The sequence below is a fragment of the Canis lupus genome, chromosome 7 (genome assembly GCF_048164855.1).
Source record: "Canis lupus baileyi chromosome 7, mCanLup2.hap1, whole genome shotgun sequence".
NCBI lineage: Eukaryota > Metazoa > Chordata > Mammalia > Carnivora > Canidae > Canis > Canis lupus.
In genome coordinates this window covers 44,284,985-44,302,563 of record NC_132844.1, presented here as the reverse complement: position 1 = coordinate 44,302,563, position 17,579 = coordinate 44,284,985, and the positions used below count along the sequence as shown (strand labels likewise).

Sequence of the window (17,579 nt, the reverse complement as noted above, 5' to 3'; positions counted from 1 at the left end):
AATTGTTTCTGAACAAAAATATCAACTCTACTGAATTTCATAACATAGTTCTAGCCACTGCTCTCAGCTGACTGTTCAAGGCTGAATTTCTCTCTTTTTTTATAATTCACTCCTTCAGCAAATAATTATTGAACATCTATTTTAATCTGGGCAATGTACTAAGCTCTGTAGATTCAAATATATAGTTAATGCATCTGCATCCCCCCGTCTCCCACCCCAGAGTTTATATGGGGAAAAAGGACAGGTAAACTTACTGAATTAGAATACAGCATCTTAGAGCAAAGGAAGAACTAAACCCTAGGAAAATATATAAAATTAAGTCATATTTTGTCACACTTCTACTCAAAGTCCTTAATTGCACCCCTACTTTTAGAGTTAAAATCAGTCTTTATAAGAGCATACCTACTGTCATCATCTGCCTCCATCCTTTCTTACTGAACTCATCCATTCTTGGGTATCTTTTCCCTTCTATCCATACTCTTCTTCATTTCTCTCTATTTTTAGAACCAAACATGTTCTTCCTTCAAGAATTTGATTTCCTCCACCTTTACCAGTCTCCCCAAAGTATCCTTATGCCATAACCCCTACTTTTTTCAGATCTTTCCTTAAATATCACTTTCTAACTTTTCCTGATCAACTCATAAAAATAGCAATTCTTTCCATATCTATGTCTACACATTTCCTCATATTGTTCAGGAAGCTGAAGCCCAGAAGAATGACACAATTATCCCAAAGGTACTACGGATAAAGGTAATTATCCCAAAGGTACTGTGGATGGTTGAGCCACAGTTTGAATACAGTAGTCGGGCCTCAGACCCAGTATCTTAACCACTTTGTTATTTTTTTTTAAGATTTTATTTATTTATTCATGAGAGACACATACACACACAGAGGCAGAAACATAGGCAGAAGGAAAAGCAGGCTCCCTACTGGGAGCCTGATGCAGGACTTGATCCCAGAACCCTGGGATCACACCCTGAGCCAAAGGTATATGCTCAGCCACTGAGCCACTCAGGTGGCCCTTAACCACTTTGTTATACTGCCTCAATAGCAGTGGAATCCAAAAACATAGAAAAAATACGGCAGATCATTTTTAAAGGGATTCGTTCAAGAGGGTTTCCTCTTTGGGTTAGAAAAAGAATGATAGGATGCATAATGCAGCAAGAAGGGAATTGTAAATGACAGAGAAGACAGTTTTGGCCTTGGCAGAGCTTTGTCAGATGTTACCAGTGACAGTCTCCAAAGGACTAAAAAATAAATAAATTAAGCACCTCACTGTAGGAGAGTTATCTTTTTAACCAAGCAACCATAGATTTTAGTAACATCAGGCCATAGTAATATCTGCAGTTAGAAAAGGGAAAGAGTAGAGGACTAGGCCAGCAATAATACCTCCTCTTTCTTTCCACAGATTTACATACTTAGTGGGTGTGGTTAAAATGTAAATGTAACAATTTAGTAAGCACAACCAATATAATACTTTAATCCATTTTTAACTATGAACCACTGTATAATATCTTTTTCATCTCGGTCAGTCCTTAAAATCAAGTATTTTAACAAACTGAATAGAAGTTGGCTTTCAAATTACTATGGCAAAACTTAAGAATAAAAAGGGAAGATAGCACATTTTACTACATTGTACTCATAAAGTATAAAAACTTTTTAAATAAGCAAGATTTTTAGATGACTAAACATTATGTGAATGTTTTAATAACTTTATTAGTGGAGTATACATAATTTATTGGTAACATATTTTGGAAATATATGAACAAAATGTTTTATTAATAGGAGATCAAAATCAAAGAAATTTGCAGACTGTTGGTGAAAGTTTGACTCAATAAAAATAAGGACATCTATTGCAATTAATTCTAATGGTGGGATCCCTGGGTGGCGCAGCGGTTTGGCACCTGCCTTTGGCCCAGGTCGCGATCCCGGAGACCCGGGATTGAATCCCACATCGGGCTCCCGGTGCATGGAGCCTGCTTCTCCCTCTGCCTGTGTCTCTGCCTCTCTCTCTCTCTCTCTCTGTGACTATCATAAATAAATAAAAATTAAAAAAAATTCTAATGGTGATTTATATATTGATATAATAATTGACACATTCAACTTTTATGGATGTATGTAATTTAAAAATAATTTTGAAGGGCTTAAAAACAATTAATGTTATTAAGTATTAACAATAATAATTTAAAGTAGATATTTCATTATTTAGAGTTGATGATAGATGTCTTAAAATAGTAAATATCTACTCTAGCTTATGCAAAAATATCCAATTATTTTATTGGGTTGCATTTATACTCAATATATTAACAACTTTTCATTAAATCCGCAATACAATTATTAATAGTAATTATCTTTTTGTATGTAATTTTCATAGAATCTTTATTTTCCAGTTCTTCAGTAACAAGAACTAAATCTATTTGAGAAATCTTAAAAAAAATCCTTATGATACTTGCCTATGCCAGAGAAATAGATGTCAAGCATAAATCTATTAAATAAATAGATATCATTAATTAATGGTTCTTATTTTATAACATTATGAACTTCATGTCAGTTTTATTTTTCCTTCACATTGATATTCTGGATCCTTAAAAAGATAAATTGTTCATATTATACTTTATCCTTTGATTCACTTACAGAGTACAACTGAATAGGAATTAGCTTTGAAAGAGGTCACCCATGGGCAAAATGTCAACAGAATTGTTATGCTGCCTAAACAGAATAATGTACAATATGAAATAAGAGTGACTTAATTAACTGAATCTGTCTCAGTACAGTGCATTTTTTCTCTAGTGAAGACATAAAAAAGATAGATAACTGCATTTGTCAATTAATCTACTCATATTTCAGTGTGAATATAAGAAATGAGGAAGTATATGAACTATTTGTGTCAGGATAAGCAGATAGGTAACAGATATATATACACTCACTCATTTGAATCCACACAAATATTGCCACCAAAAGTCAACATTGTATTCAGTGTTTCTACTCACAGAGGATGATCCTCCCAACATAAAATGGATAAAATAAAATAAAAAAAATGCTATCCACAAAGTTTTAAATCATTACTTAAAAGATGTTCTAATGCTATTATTAAGCCCATTTAAGGATCCCCCCACTTTTTCTTTCCCCTGTATTAGTACATGTTTTTTTTTTAGATGTATTTATTTATTTGATAGAAAGAGAGAGAGAGAGAAAGAGAGAGAGAAAGAGAGAGACCATGAGCAGTGGGAGGGCAAAGCAAGAGGGAGATAGAATATGAAGCAAACTCCACACTAAGTGCAGAGTCCCAGGTAGGGCTCTCACTCAGAACCCTGAGATTACCATCTGAGCCAAAACCAAGAGTCAGAACTTTAACAAACTGCACCACCCAGGCATCTTTTGCCCTGTACTATGAGGTTACTGTGGTTAATAAGGTTACTGTGAAATGGACATGCTATGCTGGTTTTCCCAAAGGTAAAGGACACTTTCTTCATTATTTTTTTCTAAGTTATGACCCAATTAATGGGTAATTTCTCACTGTTTGGGCCTTAGTGGAAGAATAGTCTATAGCCCACTCTTTAAATGGAGAGCTCATAAAACCATTAAACAGAGGAAAGCTAGTCTTTGAGACAAGCTGTCATTATTTTGTAGTGGTCAGATTGATAACAGCATATTAGAAACCTGTTAGAGGTCCTCAGTAATCAGTATACTGAACAAGCAACAAAGTAGAGCACTGTATAAACCATGTAGAGGCTACCAACTCTAGGGATTCCTTCTATCTTACAGTCTGGCCTGGACTTTCCAAATATCCTGATTATTCTAAAGAAGATGGACATTCTTATTTTTGTAAGAAATATTTCTGATATTAAATTTCAGAAGATAATTCAAGCATAAACAATTATAGATCAATCAGTAGATACTAAAAACCAAGAATCTGCAAAGCCAGATCAGTCCTTGGGAATCCAGATAAATTACTTTTGTTCTTACTCTTCAAATCTTGAAAAAGGAAAGATGAAAGTATCCTGCACTGATTATCCCACTGGATGACTTATCTTCTAAGGAGGAGACAGTTTAGTGAACAATTGAAACTAAAAGGTTTTTGACAATAGTTTCCACAATTTCCTGGAATAGAATGTGCTGGTTATGATCTTTTTTTTTCTTTTTTTATGATCTTTTTCATAGTGAGATTTGAAATGATTTCTAAAAAATAATTGCCCCTTCTCCTCTTTCTGAATTGTCTACAAGAGAAGATGTAATAGTTTTGCAATCAGATTTTACAGTGTTATTAATGAGTTATTCTCAGAACTTAAAAAAAGTAGCTTAGCACCATGTAGTAATTAATCTTAGTATACAAGAAAAACAAGACAATGGAATTATTTGAAAGCAAAAAAATAATTAGCTAGTTATAGATTGTCAGAAGATACATGATTTTAAATTAGAAATGAATATGCACTCTTATAAACTTACTTACAGTGGATTTATAAAATGTTCTGCACATTAAAGAAAACCAAACTCTGTATCTTACAGCACAGCCTAAGGCCTATTTTCCTGGTGGAGTTCTTCTGATGCAGTCTCGGTTTTATTCTCATCTATCCCCCTCACTACTCACTATCCCTATTATAGCAAAACAAGTTTCTGCTAGCAGAAATAAATTTTCTTTCCTAGCTTCTGGAAATTTAAGGATATATATATATGGACATTCTGATTTTTGTTTAAATATATATAAAGAAACAATAAACTATTATAAAATTTTTTTAAATTCATGGGATCTGTAATTCTTCCTCAAGATAAGGAAATGGATATAAATTGGGTTTTCCCTTGACATCGTATTTTAAATTTCCTACTGTTGTGTTTTACATATATATGATAAGAATTATCTCTCATTTTATGGATGTGCAGATGTAGACAGGCCCTATATAAATAGGTCCGATAGGTGGCATTGCACTGATGCAATCACAGGTCACCATAGAGAACAAAATCACATGGCCATTAAAGATGACCTTTGTCCAAAAAAAAAAAAAAAATCACCAAAAGCCTGTGAAGAGGCCTTAACCTACATAAATGCTATGACTTTGCTTAGGGCTAGAATTTCTCCTCTTCGATCTCTGTTAATTGCATGAACAACAAGAAATAACAAATTATTTTGGGATCTGACTAATTAAGCCTATCAGTAAGCACCTCAGGGGCGGGTTGCGTTTGGTTAAATTGCTAGTACACAGGATGGGAGAGAGCCTTCCTTTTTGCATTCTTGTCCTTCATCATTCCATACTTCTCTCCACAATCTAAGAGGTTCTAGGAGAATTCTATCTTCTTTCACCTAAATTAAGTCACGCTCCTTATCTGAGTTATGAGAAAAATAAACTTTTTTTTTTTTCAGACAGGAACATCACAGTGGGCATATGCAATGATTGATACATAAATTTCTTCAAATAAGATCCATTTGTATTGCTGTGTTTGGTAAACTATTGGATGCCAAATTAATTTGAATTTCAGGTAAAAATTCATTATTCTTTTTGTGTAAGCGGGTCCTATGCAATTTTCAGACACATGTATTTTTATTTGCTGGGTCTGGCAATCTTAGACTGAATTTGTTTTCCAGGTCAAGTGTAGAACAAGTATTTTTTAAAAGTAGGTTGAGAGACTTTAGGTAAAAACTAACTGTGGAAGTCTGTCCTAACTCACTGGACATATTCTTGTCCTGCCCCAATTGTTCAGCAGCCTATTCTCAGTTTTTCTGGTATATCACATTTTCCAGAATCATGTTTTTTGTCACAGTGTTTATATTCATATCATCTCTCTTCTTACTAAGGCAAAGTTTTGATTTGTCATTATTTCATGAGAGACTCTCTATATGAGATAGGCTTTTCTAATCTATTATGTTTCCTACAATTTAGGCCTATAAAGAGTCTTGCCAGTCTAGATTCCCACCTACAATAGAATTAAGGTATATTTGAGTCTCTACTATGATAAATAATTTATTAAAACAAAATATAAATAAACAAGACAAAGACTTTATAAGTAGGTTCTAGGTTCATTATTTAAGATAATTCATTCCATTCCCTATGCTTCATCTACTTTTTTCCCAAAACTCTCCATATTGTATGCAAAATAGTACATATTTGTATATAACACATAACATTTTCTACATCACATTATTTTATATACATTTATTCATCACTCACAGAAAGGAGGGTGGAAAAGCAGTATAAAATAAATCCAATGTATTCAAAACTCTTAACTCTTATCCTGACTCTGCTTTGATCCTTTAGAAAATGTGTTTTATATATGTATATATAAAACACTTCATGGTGATTCCTAAAATGTTTTACAGACATATATAAATAAATCATAATGACATTAGCTATAGTTTGGTTTCAATTTTAATTTGCATGAGTCAGGATATTTATTCATCTAATGGTCTCCTCTTAGAAACAATAATAAAGGACAAATTATACTTAGACAATATGTAATAAATTAAAAATGTTTTACATATTATATTCTTTTGGAATTGTGTATTATTATTTTTTAAATATTTTATTTATTTATTCATGAGACAGAGAGAGAGAGAGAGAGAGAGGCAGAGACATAGGCAGAGAGAGAAGCAGGCTCCATGCAGGGAGCCTGATGTGGGACTCGATCCCGGCCTCCAGGATCATGCCCTGAGCCGAAGGCAGACGCTTAAGCACTAAGCCACCCAGGCATATCCCTGGAATTATGTAGTATTAATTTTAAATTTTTTTTAGGTTTAGTTATAATTCATTTATTTTAAAAGTATGTTTGGTTTTCCTCAGAGTATCAAAATATACTAAAAACTCAGAGTGAAGTTTTTAGTGTATTATGGATATATTTATTTCAATTCATCACACAAGATCAAAGAAAACCTTGGGTGGGCACATGATAGACAAATCTATTGATAGAGCTAATTGGGTTGGTAAATTTTAAGAAAAGATTGGTCTGCTCCCTCTGTCTACCATAACACAGCAAGAGCAAACTCCCTGATGGCTTTCTTCTCCCCTGAAGTGCAGCAATTGATACCAGGTGGGAAAAGTGATCAGTGGTTCAGTCTTAGAAAAATGTTTCAAAAGCATTGGTTCTTTTGATGTTTGATTACCAGTATAACAGTTCCTAATAATGCAAAAAAAGGCAAAGGGAGACTTTATGATCTCCTTCTTGTTAAACTGAGTTTTTCTTTAATTAAAATAGAGATTTTGAATAAATTTTTAGCTTATTAAAATATACTTATAACTAGTTTAAAACACAATATCTGAGTACCTTTCCTATTATAAAAAATAATTCATTCTTACATACATTTAATAAGATATCTCAAATGCCAAATGGTGAGAAATGCTATTCTTTAAAATTAAAATTATTTACTGGAGACACCTGTCTTCACTAAATAATTCTAGTATTTAAACTTTAATCTATATAAATAAATTTTATACTGTCACCTTGGGTAATTTCCAAATTGAGGTTATTTAATTGACATACTCCTAATCATCTGAAGGATAGAAATTGGACTTCTAAAATCTGTTGCAAGGCTATAATAAGTACCTGCTCTGAGTCCTGAAGAACCGCAGTTGTCGATCTGCATTGTATCTCTGAGTATTTTCTCTTAGATTCCTACCATCTCACGACACTTCCACCACCTCTCAGCTTTATCTTCATGCCTCCTTCTAGAGTCCTTCTTAATTTCCCATCCCCACTCCAGGAGTGCTTTCTATGCTCCATAACCTGTTTCTAATTCTGCCCATCTCTCACTGACCAAATATAGATATCACGCCACATTCTCGAATGCATTGAACCACAATTACAGAGGTAACCATCAAAGCCCCTTCCTATCCCACAACCAGCATTAAGTAGGTGGGTAAACTGATCCAAGTTTTCAAGTAGTTTGAGCCTCCAGCTCTTCAACTATAGCTTGTTTCCATTACCATGGCCATTAGCTTCTCATTGAATAGGTTTGCCAGACTGAGTATCCTGCCAAAGAGGAAAGCTGCTAAGTGTTTTAAGATTGCAAATTATTTTCCAGTTCTATATTTCTAGTTCAGGAGTTCTAGTAACTAGTTCTAGTAACTTGAGACTGCCTATAAGCCTAGAGACTGTCATTCCTGTGTTTCATTGCCTCTCTTAGGTCCAATGTAATTGTACCTAGATGCTGTAAGTTCCTCTTACTCCATTTCTACTAATGAAATGACTCCACCTTTCCTAACTAACATTCCCTCTACAGCTCTGGTTATTTGTCAAGCTTAAGCCAAGACCCACTGAACAGCTGTCTTCGGCCTATGCCAGGCTGCTTGTAGCATTAAGTGTCAAGTGTGCCTCATATATAAATCGTACCTGAAGCTCCCACCCAAATCTTGGAGGAAAATCTCACTAGATAGCAATAGGTAGACATCACATTTTCAAATACCAAATATCCTACAAGCTTTATGTTTAGTAAAGACTGTATATTCTGGGAAAATCCTTAAGGCCCCATTCTGTTCAACAGCCTTTCAAGTAAATCCTCAACAATGTCCCTTAATGCGTTTGCAGGCTCTTTCCACACCAACCAATGTCTCTTAGCAGCCATGTCCTCGATGACAAGGACTTCTGAAATAGCTCATCAGAACTAGCCAAGGATAGCACTTTTTCCATTTTTCCATAAAAAGTTCCCATTTGAGAGAGAAAGAAATGTTTAGCATATTAATTCTCTTATTGTTTTTAAAAATATTTTATTTATTCATGAAAGACACACAGAGAGGCAGAGACATAGGCAGAAGGGGAAGCAGGCTCCTCACAGGGAGCCCGATGTGGGACTCAATCCCCAGACCTGGGATCACGCCCTTAGCATAAGGCAGATGCTCAACTGCTGAGCCACCCAGGAGTCCCTAATTCTCTGTCTTAATCCTAAATTTACTTCTTAGAATTCTAGTTATAAATTCTCCTTGGACCCAAGTATTCTGTAGATGAGAAGCTGAGATGTAAAGTTAGGCTCTGTAGCTGTATCCTATCACACGTTGATAGGACCATTCCCTGAATCAAGCTGTCCTCCCAACAACTCTTAAGACACCTCTCAGTGCAAGCTTCAGGTGCAGATTAGCATTGGCTGGGTGCTCAGTTCTCCAAGAGGAGGCTTACAGACATAAACTATTGCCATGGCTGTCCCTTCTCCATGCCACCCAATGAACATGGATCGCCCAATTTGTATAAAATAGGGCTCTTCATGTGAATCTTCAGGGCAGTATCTTAAAAATACAGAGGCTCAGGCCTCACTTCCAATTTAGTATGTCAGAATTCTCAAATAAACAAGTATTTTTAGAAATGGCACAGGTGATTGTGATGTATTGCAAGGTGTTTGAAATACGGACTTGCTTTTGGGATTCTCGTCCTACCTAGTTGTATAAGTCCTGTGGGCAACTGCACTCAAGCTATGTTACTTTCAGAGGTGCAGCATGGTCTTGGACAGAAAGAGAATCTTGAGACAATTACGTGACCTGCAGACCTGCTCAAACTGCTGTATATTACTGTGTGGCCATGAGCCTTATGATTTTTCTTTGTATAATACATCTTCTATGATATGCCACTGAAAAAGCAGTCCTGGAAAGGCAAACTACAGGAAAAAAAGTGGTATCTACATTTTCGATAAGCAATTAGCCCTTCACTGTAATATTTTTAAAAGTCCCAGAATCAGTAATAACACTCTATGTCTATAGAGTCTATGTCTATATCTATGTCCATATGTTCAAATACTCATTGACATTTATATTCATGTGAATCACATTGGTCTCTTTTGAGTTTTTGTTTCAAAATTTTTTAAGCACAGAAGATAAATTTTTTGTCTCACTCTCTTAAGCACAGCAGTTTGATGAAGGGAGGTTTTCTTACTCTGAGAAGGCAGGAGAGGCCAATAACTTAAATCAGGAGAACTGACCTGGAAGACCATGGGACTGAGAAGATTTAAGTGACGTTAGTTAGATTAAAGGCTTGATGCCTGAAGAGAGAGGGATCAGGCCAAAGTGTTTTGCTTTGTGTCTATCAGATGCAGTTTTTCACCAGAAATGTAGTAATCTCATTGCAAGCTCTAAAAAGTGGCTCCCAACAGCCTGAAATCAGGTAAAACAAAAGCTACTAGTTGCTGCCAAATCTCTGGAACCTTGGCATGAGTACAAACTCCAAGGGTTTCATACTCTTTGAAAAAATCTAAAAATAGTTAAAGAGATAAAAATATTTCTTCAGTTCATTCATTCATTTATACATTTTCCTTTATTTTCTTTCTCCTCTTTCTTCCTCCCTCCCTCCTACTCCCTTTTCCCCTACCTCTCCACCTGTCTCTCTGTCTCTCCACATTTAAATCATCATTATCATCATCATGAACATGGCATTTATTTCTTAATTGCTTTATATGTGGCAGGTACTATGTAAAACATTTTATAGGCAGTGTCTCACCTCATCTTCATAACAACTCTGCTATTAATATGTCCATAACAAAGTTGCTATTAATATGTCCATTATTAAAGGGAACTAATTGAGGCTTAGAAAGATTAAGTGACTTGTTCAAGGTAACATAGATAGTGAAGGCAAGGCTAGCAATCTCAAAAGCTCATCCTCTTTTGTACTTGCTGCCTTGTGGTTTTTAAGGGCATACTGCAAAATTTAACCCTATCATTATCAAGATGATGCCACGGGCCACTATTATTTCAAACCAAAGTTTTTCATCAATTTACATAAAGAGGCTATTTATCTTTGAGCTCTAATTAATATGTACATATTATAACGAAGATAAGTTTAAATATTATTTGACCTAGCTCCAGAGCTTGTTTTTCGAAGGCTCTTGATTTCTGTTTAAACTAGGATGGTTGGCCAAAAAGTAAAGAGAAATGATATATTCTTTTTTCTGTGTATGTGCACATACGTGTGCATATACATTTGCACATATACTTTTTTCCACAAATATATAACCACTTATTAATTCAAAGTTTCTTAGAATTTCCACTATTGATAAATTCTTCATAGACAAATGGGGAGTTATGATGACATAGTTAGGAATACTAGAGCTCTTTACTGATGGAGATGCAAGATTTACTATCCTTTGACCATTGTTCTTGTCAGTTAATAATAAATTATTGAAGTCAACTTGCTCTTGTGTGTGTAGCTGTGGGTGTGTTTCTCTTACTATCTTCTTAGAAAGAGTATATAAATACAACCTAATAGTTTTTAAAACACAACCAGTTAAAAATGGCATCTATCCAAGTGTCAGGAAGGATGGTTTCTAAGAAAAAAATTAAATTATTTTGGACTGTTACTATCCACTAAATTCTCAGATATAAATTGTGAAGCCTAGAGTTGAATCATATAGTCATGTAAAAATAACAAATAATATAAAAGTACAACACAATGTTTTATTGAAATAAGTTAAAACTTAATCTGTCTCATAATTCTTTGAAAATAAACCCATTTATTAATGTATTTTTGGCTACTATTGGCAATGCAAATGGTATTCATTCAGTTCTAAATTATTTTTTAAGCTGGATTATTTCTGTGAATGCTCCATTTTTATTAAAGAGTCTGAAAATGGAAAATTCCTCTCTCTGATCAGTTACATTCCCACACAGTATTTATGAAATTCAGTTCTGCTTGATAGATTTCTTAAACCTCAAAATTCAGCCATCTGTAAATCTCACTTCTCTGTAATGAGTCTTAGAATAAGAAAGAAGGGAAAATATGTCTGAGCTTCCAAAATAGATTTTACAAGTCTAAAGTCATTAAAGTTCATGTATGTCTTTACTCAAGTGGATCAGTAAATATATTCTCAAGTGGATCAGTAAATATATTCTCAGGTTCCATTTACTTTTACTTTGCATATAATCTTAACAGATTTGGTTATCTGTTTCAAAGCCATGATGGATTCAAAACAACAGATTAGAGGGGAAGAAATGGGATACTTCAGATATACATTAACTGTGATCAAAATTTACTGTCGAGGGGAATATGTTGAAAGAATTACACAAGGCATAAAATGAATGAACTAAATTTTTATATTAGTCTTGGATTATACAAGGAAAACAATTCTATTGTCTGCTCTATTGTAGAAACAATAGAAAACTGATCCCCATCATAATGAACCACTTTCTTAAATGTAATGTTAAGTCATTCTCAGTAAATCCTTAAGTAAGGATCTGTATAATGAAAGGTAGAGATCTGGGCAACAAAAAAGGGCAGATTTTACTCTACATAAACAAAAGTAGGTTATTTAGAATGTACATGGCCAAAGGTCTTCATTTTGTGTTACCTAATCATTGCAATGTCTTTTTTAACAATGTTTTAGGTTGTTAGCTAATGCCTCAATATTTAGATTAAACTTTTGGCTATACATTCACTACTGAAGATGTTGCAACTAATCAAGTTGATCAAAAGACTTAACTGAACTTCTGGAATATAATTAATCAGTTAATGATTATTTTTAATACCCTAAAAATTAGTTGAACCATTATACCCATCGTCTATTAAAAACTATAATTTATGCATAGATTTTCTGATTAGCAAATGTCAGTTACATAAAGAGAGAAACATATCATTAAGTTTTTACAAGTGAGGAGGAAACAATATATTATTATCTCCCTCACAAAAGGGTTGGAAAGGAAAATTTAGATTTATTCCTTTTGTCTTAAAAACAAAGCACTAAAACAATGGGAGAATCCAGTAGAGAAGATGCAATGATACACACTTCTAAAAACTCAAGAGGATAAAACTCTTGGTTTTTCAGACCACCCTTTACTTCTCCTTTTTTTTTTTTTTAAGATTTTATTCACTTATTCATGAGAGACACACACAGAGAGAGAGAGAGGCAAGAACAAGCAGAGGGAGAAGTAGGCTCCATTCAGGGAGCCGGATGTGGGTCTCGATCCAGGTATCCAGGATCAGGCCCTGGGCTGAAGGCAGCACTAAACCACCGAGCCACCCGGGCTGCCCTTTACTTCTCTTTTAAGGTGCTAAATTATGAGCTGTCAGTACACATGAAGTAAAAACCTCTGTGCTCCACCTCCAATATTACAGATGTTTATAGCTAGAAAGTGCTGTCTAGATACCCAGTCCAGTGATTTTCAAATAGAAATACAAATTAAAATCACGAGAAATTATAAGTTATCCAGGTGCCAGATGGATCTATCTACTGAATCAGAATTTTAAGCATGTGCATTTTTAAAGGCAACACCCTGGAAAAGGACCATTGTATACAACTCTTTGATTTTATTGCAGAAACTGATAATTCAACTAAAAAGTGCAGTCATAGATACTTGTTTACATATATTCTGGTATTTTTTTTTAAAAAAATATTTATTTATTCATGAGAGACACAGTGAGAGAGGCAGAGACAGAGGCAAAGGGAGAAGCAGGCTCCCTACAGGGAGCCTGATGCAGAACTCAATCCCAGGTCTGAGCCAAAGGATCAACCACTGAGCAACCCAGGCACCATATAATGTTATTTAAATGAAATATAAAGCTATATTTTTCTTAAATTAATAAATTAGTGGCATATTGAGGGGATCTGAGTGACTATTCCAACATTTCTTCATTTTGTGGTTCCACTAAGTTGTGACTTGCAGTAAGTCACTGAACAAATCCCTATCAAAATCAGACAATGTCCAAATGTTCTTGCTACCCTTTTAAGTTACTCAAAACTTACAAGATGTTTAACTTAATTAGGTTATGAAAAATGAATAAGGAAAAATTATTTTTCTTGAGGTTTAATATTTCAGATGGTATTCTATAGGACGCATGACTTAAAAGCAGTATTAGTATAAAACACAGCTATAGTAGAGATAATATATAAGAGCTAAAACATTTGAGATTAGATAAAATTTATTATGTTCCTATATAACAGAAATTATTGATAATAAAGTTTGTTACTATCTTTTTTTGCTACAATAATGATTGTTTTTTCTTTTCTCTATCAAGGAGTATTAGGCGGTTCTCTGTGTTTGAAGAATTTTAGAGCTCCCTAGCTCTGACCCTAAATCAGATTTTCTGTTAATTTCCATCAAGCAAGATTAAGCAAATCTTTATGGAAAAGGAGGGCATGAAAGAAATGAAGGCTTTTGTATTTGGACAGAGAACAGTTGGAGTAATTCCACACTGATGGAGGGTTTGTAATACTAGAGACAGAACAGAACCTGAGGTTTTAGTGGTTCCAATTGGATGTACTGAAGGGACAACTGGGACCTCACTAGTAATTAACTAAGTACCATGCACTTGAGAGATACAGAGAAGGTTCTGGGAGCCAAATTTGGTGTGAAGGGATTGGAATCATTTGGCAGATCAACCCATATTTGAAAGGAGCATTGGAATGACAAAATGGGCATTTCAGTAGCAGCCAAGATGAATGAAGGAGGAGAGGCTATTCCCTTCTGATCTTGGCTTGGGCAACCTTCAGCATTTATGCTCTAATCCCAAAGGGAGGAAATGGGCAACTCTCAAATTACTAACATGGATTTTTCAACCATATGGTGGTGAAGGTAAAGGCAGTTTTATTTTTTACCAGAAAACACATAAATTCAGTTTGTTTTTTGCACCAGAGTATTTGGCAGAAAATTAATATCTGTTGTATACTAGTATACATAATATGTGTAAATTTTAACCTGGTTGTATATGAATGAAAACTCTGTCCTTTCTGAATGTTAGTTCTACTACACTAGTTTTGTTTCTTCTGCTGTTATCAAAATTAAGCATTCATTATTCATGTAAGACACAGAGGACAATGAAAGTAAAATGAGAAGGGAAAACACTTGAATAATTTGGTCACATATATTTAAGTAACCACAAAGAAATATTTATTCTTGAATATACCTAAGAAGTTTACATGGGAGAATAAAGCTGATTCTAACCATTCTTTTTTTTTAAGATTTTATTTATTTATTCATAGAGATGCAGAGAGAGAGAGAGGCAGAGACCCAGACAGAGGGAGAAGCAGGCTCCATGCAGGGAGCCTGACGTGGGACTCCATCTAGGGTCTACAGGATAACACCCTGGGCTGCAGGCGGCACTAAACAGCTGTGCCACCAGGGCTGCCCTGATTCTAACCATTCTTAACATTTATGTCTTATTATGTGCTAAGCATTGAAAATTTTCTTTTTTTTTCTTTCATTGTTTTCTAGATTTACTGGACCATAAAGAAGGAAAAGAAGAAAACTGGAAGAAGAAGAAGAAGAAGAAGAAGAAGAAGAAGAAGAAGAAGAAGAAGAAGAAGAAGAAGAAGGAGGAGGAGGAGGAGGAGGAGGAGGAGGAGGAGGAGGAGGAGGAGGAGGAGGAGGAGGAGGAGAAGAAGAAAACTGGCTCATTGTTACAAAATATTTCTCATCCTGGTTTCAAAGTCCTGTGATTTTCTGCTTTTTATCTAAACTCACATTCATGATGCTACATATAATCCTAAAGAAATGCTGCAAATGTAAAAGTGTTCATTTAAAGCCTCACCTATATCAAGTTCAAAAAAAGATTCAGTGCCTTGGTTGGTTTGGAGAGTTCCGCTCAGGAAAAAAAATAAATAAATAAAAACAAAGCAGGTTGATGACTATTACAGCCGAACATGAGTACCTTATAGATTGAATAGAGTAATCTTTCTGTTTATCACAATCATTAAAAATTTTGCAGAAATATCATCTTCCATGTCTTTCTTTCCCTTTTCTACTTCAAAGCTTTTAGCATTTCAAGGTTTGTCTTTTTCCAATATGTTGGTAAATAACAGCCAATATGAAACTCAGACTGGACCTTGCTTTATTATAATTATTTATGTTGCCTATTTTAGCCAGGCTTTATTTCAAAACCAGGAGTTTTCAGCTCTATCTGCTTTTTCCCCTATTTATCATAATTAAATATATATATTTAATTACATACTATTTATTCCTACACAAAAATGCAATATTTCACATAATATTGGTATAATACTTAACAGGTTTCTGTGCTCAAACCCTATATATATATACCAAAGGAAAGGCCTTTTAACATCCTGCCTGAGAACAGGGTCCTTGACACCTGATGACATATGTATACATTTGAAATGCTTACTACAATAAAGTTAATTAACACATTCATCTCATCACATAGTCACCGTGTGTCTGGGTGTGTGTGTGTGCTGAGAATGCTTTAGGTCTACTCTCTTAGCAGATTTCAAGTGTACAATATAGTACTATTAACTATAGTTACCATGCTGTACATTAGATCTCTACAGTTTATTCATCTTACAATGGAAGGCTTGTGCCCTTGACTAGCATCTGCCTATTTCCCCCACCCTCCAGCTGCTGTTAACCACTATTCTACTCTCTGTTTCTGTGAGTCCCACTTTTTCAAAATTAGTATTTTTCTTTATTCTTATTATAAGAGTTTCTGGAATTAGGAGTCAAGATTTTAAACTAATACTAGTCTAAAGTTAGTTTGAATAGCTTCTAACTGGCAATTTATAAAATAAATAAGTGAGAAAATACTATACTTTGAAGCTCTATTACTTGATATGATATACTTTCTAAAGCTACAGACTTTAACTTGTCAAACAACTGGCTTAGTATCACACAGTAAGCTGTGGCAAGGTCAGCTCCAGAAGTAGAATCTTATATTTTGGGGTATGAAGTTCTTTCTACTATAATGAACTATTATTGCTGAAATTATCACTGAAATCATAGGCTAAAATAAAGCTTAACCCCATTATGGAAACTAAATGATTTACTGTAAGTCAAAGGAACTCTGGCTCAAGCCATATTAAAAAATAAGCCCTGAGTGATCTCACATAATTAAACCCAGGGGGTTTCAGTCAGGAGTTCGACAACTGATCCACAACCAAATTTCTTTTGTCTCTCGGCTCTGCTGCCTTCAAGGTTACTTATCATTAGGCAGCACCCCACTCCCTTCCTCAGGGTCTGAAAATGGCAATAGTAATTACATGTGTAAAATCTAGATGTTAGTAAGTCTAGAAGAGGTCACACCTGCCTTTTACTTATATCTGGTGAGGATATACCAGTGAAGATACACTAGTGGGGAAAGCTTTCCCCAGAAAGAACTCCACTCATCTCAGAGACCAGCATAGAGTCACATGCCCATCCCTTTAGAAGTTCACAAAAATGGGATGGAGTAAGCATGACTGCTCAAGTCAAAGCATCTGAATAAAAACAAAGCAACATGGCCAGTATTCTACCTATATTGTAGCTTGGTAACTGATGCACCCTCCCTAGCCTTCTAAATGTTTCTGGTCTCCAGCCCTCTAAATGTTAATTCTAATTCTCTATTTAGATACCAGCCTTCCTTGTGGGAAAGAAACAATTTGCCACAAATTAGCCTTTCATTGTAGAAACAAACAATGTAAATGAACTGATAGTCAAAATATGTCAATGAAAAGAAGTCTGTTTTTCAAAGCATTTTCTTCTAACTTCAACTAGTGCAGTCCTTTGGTCAAAATCAACTTTGTTGCTAAAGGATAAACTATAAGCTTATACTAGTATTGAGGCATTAACCTGTGTTGTATGTCATTTATTTTCTGAAGCCAGTCAGTGAATCCACATTGAGTAGATATTTTTTATGTCAGGATTTCTGAAAAATGAGAAGCCTGAAGGGATCCCATTGATTTGCCAACTGTGTCACAG

The 17,579-nt window shown here is 34.6% G+C and overlaps 1 protein-coding gene across 1 annotated transcript in view; it reads right to left on the bottom strand.

The window, feature by feature from the left end:
* The window catches only part of EYS (eyes shut homolog), a 1,513,100-nt gene that overhangs the window by 1,070,085 nt on the left and 425,436 nt on the right, over nucleotides 1-17,579 (bottom strand). The window lies entirely within an intron of this gene.